We start from the raw sequence: 8,340 nt of genomic DNA, 5'->3' as shown, positions 1-8,340 counted from the left end.
AGTTTCAGCACTTGGAACAAGCTGCTATGTGGAACAAGGCAAAGCTGTATTTGCTTTTACATTTTGAAAACACTCATTACTGACAACTCAGGCAAACATGCAGGTCAGTTAAAATAATGAATAAAGGGCACATCTATGTAAGAGTCATATTTGTATGTTATTGTAGAATATAGTTTTTCGTTTTCAGACAGGCCTAGGTAATAGAAGGTATAGCCTTTTCGTTGAGGTATTTAGAAAAATAATTTCCAAATTATTTTAGTGAACTATTTTTCTTCCTGTTTCTGGGTAAATGTCATATGTAAATGCATCAGTTGCAGTCATTCAAACTTCTTTTAACAATCAATCATTTGTCATGGAAAAATGATGTGCCCGGCGTTTAGGTCAAGTTTTGTACCAACTTCTTTGCTTTTTCTTCTGTAGTTAATTGAATCTTCTATGTACTCTTAGTTCACCATCTCTCCTTCCTGGCCCCTCTTCTTGGGGCTCCTGGGTACCACCTACTTGTTCATTAGGACTCTGTCTTGGGGATCCTCCTGAGCATGCACAACTCTACTCAAGTGTACTCAGGACTTGCACAGAGATGTAACGTGGAGGCACAGAGACATTCTGACTGGCTGTGCCTGGATCATTGTTAGGTTTTAAGTGTATTATAATTTCCTTGATTCAAAATATGATTTTTTTCCCCCAGAATTCAAATTGCTCTGAAAGGCATAATTCACATTACTCTAAAAGTCTGTAATAACCTTATGCATACACAAACAGGCCTAGGGGGATATATCCAGCATGGGTATAGACTCCTTAATAGGCACAAGCTGTTGTGTTTGTATCTGTGTGTTGTGTTGGGTTGTGTATAAGCCAGCCAGATCTTTATCTCCTTAGGCCTAGACAGAGCATTTCAGGACTGTTATGGATTGAATTGTGTCCCTCTCTCCCCAAATTTATATATTGAAGCCCCAGCCACCAATGTGACTGTATTTGGAGATAGAGCCTTTATGAAGGTAAACACAATTAAATGCATAAGAGTGGGGTCCTATGTAATGAGACTAGTGTCCTTATAAGTAAAAGAGACACCAGAGACCTCTCTTTTTCACTGTACTCAGAGAGGAAAGACCTGTGAGGACATAGCAAGAAGGAATCTGTCTACAAGTCAGGAAGAGGGATCTCACCAGAAACTGAGTTTGCTGGCACCTTCATCATGGACTTCTAGCCTCTGGAATTGTGAGAATTAAGAAAAAACTTTTGTTTAAGCCACCCAGTCTGTATTTTGTTACAGAAGTGCTAGCATATTAATACAAGACCACTTCCAGGAGCCTGAATTTTGAGAAGTCCTTGAATCAAATTAAGTGTGGGCCATGTGGGCCATGTGGCATCACCTATTTTACATTTGAAAGCAAGTGTCTCTGGCTGTTGTATAAAAAGTGATATAAAATGAAGGGCAAGAATGGAAGTGGAAAGACAGCTGATAGGCTACTGTAGTGGCCTATGTGAAAGACATTGACATTTTTTAACATTTGACTATATAAAGCAAAAATGACAACTTCATAACATATTCAGTTCATAACATGTTCTAATTGTACAGTTTATAACATGAACATAGAACATGCATCACAGTAATAGCACAAAGAGTGGGGATTTGGAGTTCGTGGACTTAATACTGTTGATAATTCATACATTTCATACAAGGTGGTACATTATTAATATTCATAGGGATGATTTTATTATTCATAATGTAACTTCTGAGTTAACATGAAAAGATGCAAAGATATATAGCTAAAAAGCCAATTTAGGAACTTAAATACCAAGGATATTTTATTAACTCAAAATAAGGCAGAAATGAAGGGGCAGAGAAAAGAGAAACAGATGGGACAATTAGAAATAAAAAAAATGATGAATCAAAATCAAGCAATACCTAATATTACATTCATTGTAAGTGGAATGAATATGCCAGTTAAATGACAGAGGTTGTCAGACAGGAAGGAAAAAAAAAAGCAATATCCAATTAAATCCTATCTACAGAAACATTCTTTAATTATAAAAACAGATAAAGAGTGACAACCAAAGGATGGGAAAAGATATGCCATGCAAACACTAAACATGAGAAAAATGCAATGGTTATATTAGTAGTAGACAAGGTAGCCCTCAAGACAAGAATATCAATAGAGATAGAGACATTTTATAATGAAAAAAGTGGCAACTCATCATTAAGACATAACAATCACTAATACTTATGTGTCTAATAATGGAGCTTCAACTTACATAAAACAAAAATAGAATTAAAGGGAAAATAGACAATTGCACAATCATAGTTGGAGATATTAATGTGTCCTCTCAATAATTAATACTAGATAAAAATCAATAAAGAATATAAAATATAAACAGCACTATCAATCTTGATCTAACTGACGTTTATAAAACACAACATTCTATAACTAGAATACACATTTTTTTCAAATGGCATAGAACTTTCAAGATATATTATATGCTGAGCCATAAAACAAATTTCAAGAAGTATAAATTGATGCCACTATTTGGAAGTATCTATTAAACTTACGCCTACCCTATGGACCAGCAAACCTATTCATAGGTATATACCACAGAGAACTGAATCTACCAAAAAACAAATACATGATTGTCTACAGCAACTTTATGCCAATCAACAGGAGAATGTGGGCACTGTATATTTTCATATAAGTGAATATAACACAGAAAGAAAAACAAACTTTTGCTACACTGGACTACATGGATGAATCTTGCAGATGTAAAGAAAAGTTCAAGAATCCAGCTGTAAATCTAGTCATACTGTATTCCATTTATGCGAAGTTCAAGAACAGGCAACACTAATCAATAGTTATAGAAGGCAGAAAGAGCTGGAATAGCTATTACTTTTTGGGGTAGGAGATGTTGCCTGGGAAGGGCACATGAGAGCATTGTACACGCTGACAATTTATGTCTTAGTGGAAGTTGAGTCCAAGTCAAAACAATTGACCAGTCTGCTTCAAGAGGCTCAGCCTTCGCCCAGCAAAACCAACTTTAAAAGAAATACAAGTCCTAAGGACCTCAGTTTTCCACTCATCATTCCTAGGAGCTGCCAGATGATCACCAAAGTCCCCTACTCCTAACCCTGCAATGCAGTATTTCCAAATCTAATGAACACCTGCGTGCTTCTGTTGATGGAAGCTTGCAAGCAATTATACTTGGTACCCACTATATAAAGAGATTTTCTTAAGAAAATTACTGATTGAATCAATCCTGCAATGAGACCTTTTACTGACCTTAAAAATACAAATCGTTTAGAACCTTTTAGAAGCAATTACCACAAACTGATATAATGATCAATCTTTGAAGGGTAAAACTTTTTGGCCAGTTGAAGTTGCTGTGAACTTGTGAAAAAATGTTTTTTTCTTGAAAGCATTTCCTACTTTTTATACATTTTCTTCCATTAGCTGCCCCTTCCTGACTTCCCTCCCTGTTATTCCAGGTATGTCCAGCAGGAGACATCTCTTCACACTAGCCTAAATAAGCTTGGGCAGTCTTGCATGAAAACTTTTGCTAGAAAGGGATTATACATTGTGATTTCCCCAGGGTACAATAGCTTTAGGGACAGCAAATAAGTCTCATATGCATAGACATGTATCAGTGACATGGGTTAATATGACAAGTGGTGGAGTCAGACCTGAATTTAAGTACCGGCTTTAGTACTCAGCAGCTGTGCAACGTTAGGCAAGTTACTAAAACTCTCTGAGATTCAGTTGCTTTATCTGTAAAGTTGATTAATAATCATTGCCTTGTAGGGTTAATTTGAGGTTAAATATCTAGAATGTTGTGGCATCTTGTAAGGGCTCAATAAGTGATGGTATCAGTATTTTATGATGATGCTGATGCCACTGCTGCTGCTGATGACATTAAACTCAGTGGAATTATGACCTCTTCCCTCCATAAATATAGGCAGAAACATCACTACACAGTTATGCACAAGTAAATGAGTTCCTCAGCTCCTTGCTTTCTGGATAATGGGGCTTATCAATTCTTCATAAAGCACTTTGGATTCTAGAGCTAAAGCTCTAAAGAAGTCTAATGACTAAATAAAATTTAAATGCTATTAGTACTTTACATAATTATCACAAAGTGCCAGAGGGATATTTGGAAAATAAATAAATTGAGTCAGCTATTTTGTTCTCTTTAAGTTTTCTACCAAGATGTTAACAGACAGAAACCAGTAAAAATACTATATGAAATCTATTTTTGTTTTAATTTTTTTAAAATCCCACATTGCTTAGCTCAAGAAGATATGACCATAAGAGAGTTTCAGAGTAGTTCATTAGCTTTTAGAATAAAAGTAGCTTTGTGAATTACTGAATTACACTCAAACTTGGCACTATTGACATTCTATACAGTCACTATAGAACAGTTCATGTGTGGTGTGTGTACACTGTAGTTTAATCTGATATAGTCGTTCTTTCTTAATGTCTGGGGAATTTAGGGACCTTTGTAAATAATTAGTATAAAAAAGTTATTTTTCTTCTTAAATAATTTTGCACTTATACAAGGTACATTGAGAAGGAGCTGGGAAGAGTAAGGATGACTACTTCAAATAATGAAATGATTAATATATTATTCTTCATTATTATCATCAATGAAAAGAGAAGATGGGATGACAGAGAAAAAGATGTGAAATGCTTAGTTCTCTTTGAAATAAGCAGGAATTTGATTCAAGTGAAACAAGGACTGTAGTTTATTGTTATTTAATCTGTGCAAGAAACTACTTTAAGCATTTTACATACTTATCTGATTTAATCCTTCAGCGCCCCTGTGAGGAGGTGCTCCATGGGAAATACCATAATTTTTCATCAAGAAATATTTGTCAATCACTTATAATGTGCCAGGCATCATGCGGGACATTGGGAATTCAACAATGGCTAAGGCCTGTTTTCTGCTTTCTGCAATTTCATTAAGAGTGAGGATGACCAACATATAAATGGAAAAAATATAGTTTGTAATAAGGAGGGAGAGTAAGAATAAAGAAGTGTCAGTATTGGTTTCTAAGCATAATTGATTTGTTGATAGGCTCTCTTAAAATAGTCCCTATATCACTTTAGAATTGGAGGATTTCCCAAGATTCAAAGAATGTAGTGCAGGGATGACTCAAACCTCATTTGCTATCAAAGATTTAGTGAATATGTACTCCTCACACCTGGGATGAGCATTGTGCTGGTTTGTGGAGTGCAAGGAGAGGGGTCTGAAAGATGATGTCCTGGATGCATATACTTGACTCTCTTTTCCTCACAAATCCTACTCAGGATCCACCCAGTGCCCACAGACAGAGGCTAGAGGGTGTTTTTCTGGTCGTGAGATTTCCTGATGTCCCTGAAAGAGGAAAGGGACTTAACTATCTGGAGTGATGGCTCAGGACTATGCTCTGCCAGCAGATGGGGGCAGGTCTTCTCAGGGAAGAGTAGTCTGCTTCTGTGGCCTTTGCTGCTGTTGAGGTCTTTGGTACTTGGGATTGGCTTCCCCATTGTTTAAATCCTCACAGAGCTAGAGAGCAACTTGCCAGGGGGGCTGAAAGACATTTTCCCTTGTCTGGGGTATAGGGGGACATCTATATCCGAATAGTTCCAGAGTCTTTCTATCACCCAGCATAGGGCAGCAGCTTGTTGCTGTGACTTTATGACAAGAGCTGTTGAGTTGTTCACTGCCCACAGGTTTGCTAGTGGCCCAGAGACCCTTGCAGCCTATGTGGACAATGTAGGAATTATAACAGTGAGCAGGCAGGGGTCACTGTTATTCTTGTAAGACAGTGGATCTCAGACTCTGGATGCATATTAGAACTTCTAAAAATTCTATGCCTAGAAGCTATGCAGACCATAAAGTCAGAATAGCTTGGGGGCTGTGGTCAGGTATCAGTAGATCTTAAAATTTTCTCATGTGCTTTTAATGTATGTGCAGGGTTGCAAATGATTATAGTATGACTCTGGATAAACACAATAGTTAAAAAGCTGATTAATTCTGAGGAAAAACCAATGGAGAAATAACATGGAACATTAACACAGAAAGAAAGAATTGAACTTTCAAGTAGATGAAATGGAACAACAACAATAAACTCCTTTCTGAAAGAAAATTTTTTGGATTTTATAATTCAGTGAAAGAATTTAAAAAATAGATCACTGGCGAGAACCCAGTTATTGTCCTGGAAAACCAAATGGAATACGTAGCTTATAAGACAGACAGTTAAAAAGAAATGGAAAACAGAAGTGAAGGATAATTAACTGATGACTAAGAGGGAAGAAGAATAAATAGCATATAGATAATAATGAAAGAACAGAAACTTTTCCTGAGTGGAAAAATGACTTAATTCTAAAACTTAAAAAGGCTCAATGGCTCCCTCAATAGCAATGAAATTAAAGGTTCTAAATATCAAGTGGGAGATGTAAGAACAACATATAGTTGATTGTTTAAAGGTCAAACTCTAAGGATCATATATATAGCCAAAGGATCATCTTTCTCTTAGGAAAAATATATATTTTAGAGAATACAGTATTCAATTGGCATTATACCCATCTATCTCATATAAGAAATTATTCAAGTATAGTAGAAAAGGGTTGAGTCATCTAACAGGTGAGGATAATAAAATATGAATATATTATGTGGTTGGTTGGCCAAGTGGAGACAGACTGGGAATAAAAGCATTCTAGTAATTTCATTTGGTGCTTGAGAAATACAATAGGCAAGTAAACAGTCTTGGTTGGCAGCACAACTACTTAATCTAGATTCATCAATTGAAAAATGTGGGTTTCAACCTAACTATTAGGAATGGATAGAGAACCAGTAATAATAATGAGAATCATGGTTACCTTTCCAAAGTAACCTGGCATATGGGTGGTGGGTATGGGGAATAACAAGAAAAAAAACCCTAAATAAACTTGCCAGAAAGAGTAAAAATTAGAACAAAACAAAAAAATGATAAATATATCAAATGAGATGAAAGTATAAGAATAAAGCCACGTATATAAATTATCATACAATACATAAAAAATATAGGCTGAATGTTCATAAGTCAGAGACTTTCATAGGAGGATAAATGCAAAGTCCACAAAATAGAATAATTACTGATACAATCAAGACAGTATTACTTAAATGCACCAAACATATGACAAAGCTCTAAAAAATAAGAATGACTTGGGCCAAGTAAAATTATACTAGTAGATTTTAATATAACTTGTTAGAAAACCATTGATAAATAAAAAAGCCAGGCTAACCTCCATTTTATGTAATTAAAAGCTCAAAGCAATATGCAGTAAAGAAACATTTTAGCTTATGTGCAAAAAGCAAGCATTATTTTTGGTTCACAGGCATGTACAATGCTCAAAACATGAATAAGACCATAACATTACAAATTTAGAGATTTTGCAGGTTACATTTTAAATCATGGCCAATAAAACTAGAAACCAATAGTACAATTACTGTAAAATCTTAACTACTTATAATTACAAATACAAGTTCTTAATTAAGAAATTTAAAGTATCAAATTATCTAGATAAGAAAATACCAAAAGATCAGCTTATATTGTAAGTTATGTGACAGCCGCTGCTTTATTCAGAGAAAATTATTATTATTACTAAATAAAGCCTCAATAAATATAATGACTAACTTAAGAAACTAGAAAAGGCATGATACAACATACTGAAACAATGAAAGTTGTAATAATTAGCGAGGTAAAGATAAATAGAAAAAGTATATTTCTAAAGAATAAATAGTTTATGACCATGCTACCCTGAACAAGCCTGATCCTGTCTGATCTGGGAAGCTAAGCAGGGTCGGGTCTGGTTAGTACTTGGATGGGAGACCACCTAGGAAGACCAGGTGCTGTAGGCGTAAAAATAAAAAAGTAAGAGATTGTAAACTGACAAGGTTCTTGCAATCTGTGAGGTCAACCAAGGGTTGCCTCACCTAATAAATAAATAAATAAATAAATATACCCCAAAATATGGGTCTTTAGAAAAAGCAAAACATTTGGCATGTTTAATTATGGAAAATATGAAAGATAAATGCAGTAATTAAGAAAGCATAATTGACAATACCACGGACACTTAAAAAATAAACAATGTACAAGAGAATATGATGTATTTTTTTTCTGAGGATCATATTTTATTGATAACAAGTTTCTTATTTTCATATTCTAAATATATATTTGTTTCACCAACAGTCTTTTCCATTTGCAAGCACTTAACCCCATCACTGTTTGTACTTCCATTTAGGTCTGACAACATTCTTTATGGTACTAAAGTACTTGCATTGTATGCATACCACTAAAAGAATACTGCCTTTTAGCAATAGAGGAGG

At 35.0% G+C, this 8,340-nt stretch overlaps 1 pseudogene; it reads left to right on the top strand.

Moving 5' to 3' along the window:
• Nucleotides 1–7,753: 7,753 nt before the first annotated feature.
• Nucleotides 7,754–7,872, top strand: LOC111737682 (annotated as a pseudogene).
• Nucleotides 7,873–8,340: the final 468 nt, after the last annotated feature.

Source organism: Pteropus vampyrus, unplaced genomic scaffold (assembly GCF_000151845.1).
Source record: "Pteropus vampyrus isolate Shadow unplaced genomic scaffold, Pvam_2.0 Scaffold29, whole genome shotgun sequence".
NCBI classification, from domain to species: domain Eukaryota; kingdom Metazoa; phylum Chordata; class Mammalia; order Chiroptera; family Pteropodidae; genus Pteropus; species Pteropus vampyrus.
The sequence above is the reverse complement of the archived record's forward strand: the minus strand, read 5'-3'. Positions and strand labels throughout refer to the sequence as shown.